Source organism: Penaeus japonicus, unplaced genomic scaffold (assembly GCF_977035675.1).
Source record: "Penaeus japonicus unplaced genomic scaffold, GWHDUDI00000001_assembly GWHDUDI00000018, whole genome shotgun sequence".
Taxonomy (NCBI): domain Eukaryota; kingdom Metazoa; phylum Arthropoda; class Malacostraca; order Decapoda; family Penaeidae; genus Penaeus; species Penaeus japonicus.
In genome coordinates, this window is record NW_028234420.1 from 27,950,330 (window position 1) to 27,952,829 (window position 2,500).

The 2,500-nt window shown below is 35.1% G+C and overlaps 2 protein-coding genes across 5 annotated transcripts in view; one reads left to right on the top strand and one right to left on the bottom strand.

Annotated features, from left to right (window-relative positions):
- Nucleotides 1–2,441, bottom strand: part of LOC122255832 (omega-amidase NIT2) — a 9,099-nt gene extending 6,658 nt beyond the window's left edge. Inside the window, exon 1 of one of the 3 annotated variants that reach the window (XM_043020169.2) lies at nucleotides 2,338–2,441. The gene's annotated coding sequence lies outside the window, so the exon portion shown is untranslated. Of the gene's footprint in view, nucleotides 1–720; nucleotides 962–2,337 lie in introns of those variants that run through there. The other 2 variants (XM_043020170.2, XM_086546840.1) reach the window with 2 other exon arrangements.
- Nucleotides 2,442–2,443: 2 nt separating this feature from the next.
- The window catches only part of LOC122255830 (uncharacterized), a 40,636-nt gene continuing 40,579 nt past the window's right edge, over nucleotides 2,444–2,500 (top strand). For both annotated transcript variants that reach the window (XM_043020167.2, XM_043020168.2), the window contains exon 1: nucleotides 2,444–2,500. This exon is cut by the window's right edge and continues 59 nt beyond it. The gene's annotated coding sequence lies outside the window, so the exon portion shown is untranslated.

Below are 2,500 nucleotides of genomic sequence, written 5' to 3' on the forward strand. Positions count from 1 at the left end.
CAAGGTTCTCATCTAAGCTGTAATCTTTTTCCTTTAACTAAACACATTATTTGTTTCTCCTGAAAAAAAACTATAAATGTATCATGAAATAAAATTTCCTTTTTATGGGATTCACCCCCTCTAAAAAAAATTACTTTGCTTTCAGTATCAAATTAACTAAAATCAATGTACAATGAGATGAGAGTTTGCATCTCACATTTTTCATTAGTATTAATAATCATGATTCATTACTTATCCTAGTAAATGTTCTAAATTGGACTGCATGAATTCAGAGAAAAACTACAGCAATGGCCATAATGAACCCATAAAACAGTACTATTATATATGAATATAATCTGCAAAAGGTAAAGGGAAGCCCACAATCACTTATCAAAGACTGCTAATCTACGTTTGTGCAGCTGAGTCCAGCAAGTCTCAAACTTGTAGGATCTAGCATGATGAAGCTTATAGACCTCCCTGTCAATTTATCAGATAATCAAATATCATTTTAGTTATTCACATTATAATAATAATGATAGTAATAATAATGTTAATAATGAAAACAACAGTAATAGAAATAAACAGTTAGGTAAGGTAAGTATGCTAACTGACTCCTTGGTGAGTAACTATCAATGTGAAAAAAAATCAATACATAAAACCACAATGGACAATACATATTCCCAGCATCAATTGGTTAAAGAACTAAATTACAGGCTACTTCATAGCAAGTGTGGCACTAACCCATTGCAGATGAGTGTCATGGCATATGGGACATACGAGCTTTGGCCTGACAGCAAGCGTCATGACGTCCATGATAATAGTCTTCATGGCATTTTTGACTTTGGAGAAGTGGATGTTTCCTTATTGTACCATGAGTAATAACTCTATTTGATGACTGATGATGACCATTGCAATTATAATGACTATAATTGCCATAATATACAGAAAAATAGGTTTAGACTAGAATCCCAAACATATATGGCATCCCTCTCTCCTAGCACCAGCAGGAAAGATTGGCCCCCATTCACAGTCTCTAGCAAGCACTAGCTTAAAAGAACAATGACACCTAGCAAAATGCCAACATCTTACTCTAAATTATGGGCAATGTAGGATATGCAAGCAGAGTGAGAAGAGCTAATCTAGACCATGTCTAGTGTCTACAATGTGTCCCTGTGCCAGTCTGCTATCTTTGCTGTGGTACTTGCAGTCCTAAACACAGGTTCACTCCCTCTTCCCCATCTCTTCATGTAATATCGGCTGTATATGGTTATTTCTTTCACATTTGTTTATGAAAATACACAAATAAGAAAAAAATAAAGTTGTCCTCTCATAAAACTGTAATATTTTTATCACACAGAGTATAAAGAACATAATGAGCTGATATGGACTCTATACTACAATTTTAGACTATTGCAACATTAATAAAGTTTGTCATATAGCATATATGTCTCACAATACAGTAAAACACACACAAAAAAAAACAAATATGGTTCTAGTATTCTAATGAGGGAATGGAAGAGAGTGTGAAAGGTCCCAATATGTTGTGTGAAGTTTCATTGAGCTCACATAAAGTCCATCTGGGGTACCACACAAGTGGCACCAGTGCCCCTGCTGGAAACTAGCAAATCTATTCCTGTCTGCAATGAGTTAAAATTTACCATAACATTTGCCTCTTCTTTAAGATTAGGATTATTATTTAGAATAAGACACCTTGACTTCTACACTCCATCTCTGGCTCAGGTCAACAAGCTTCCTCCTACATTTATCTAACAGAAACTTTATCTAAAACATGGACTGATTCCATATTTGATAATAAATCACACACCCAAAATAAACATTAATTCAACACTTATAATGCTGCAGCAACTGGAATCTAATATTACAATCATATTACCGAAATCGCATTTGAACAATTATGTACAGCTGATATATGGTATCACCAAAATAAAACTGTTGTCTACAAAACCTTATACATACGGTTTATAATGATGATAAACAAAACCCCATGTTACAGCCATATACCGGCTGGGGTACCAAGTCATCATGTCAACTAATATTTTTATGATTATGAATCACATATAACCCATAAAACATAAACCGTAAATGGCATGGAGTTTCATACAGCCTTCAATTTCAGTAGTCCTTTAAATTCAATGAAAGCTACAAGGTCATCATCTCACGGCTAAAATTCAAACGAGATAATTTGACGATTCTTGCTTAAAATAAAAAGAGTAGGAGAACAAAAGCATGATTTACTATTATATATGTTCCTAGAAAATGGTGACGTTAATCCAAAATATCAAAACGCATATAATAAAACCCCTAAATGCTAGAACTTTGGGCGATCTTCAAACTCACACTACACTCACACGCTGCTCATCTCCGTGTCCGCGAAATTTTTGTTTACATCAATCAGCTGATCGAACTCCCGTTTTCTTTTTGCGGTCGTATAGAAAACGAGGCTCGACGGAGGGGTGTGGGTGCCCGCCTCTCGACGCCTCAGATGACACATAGCAGAGTG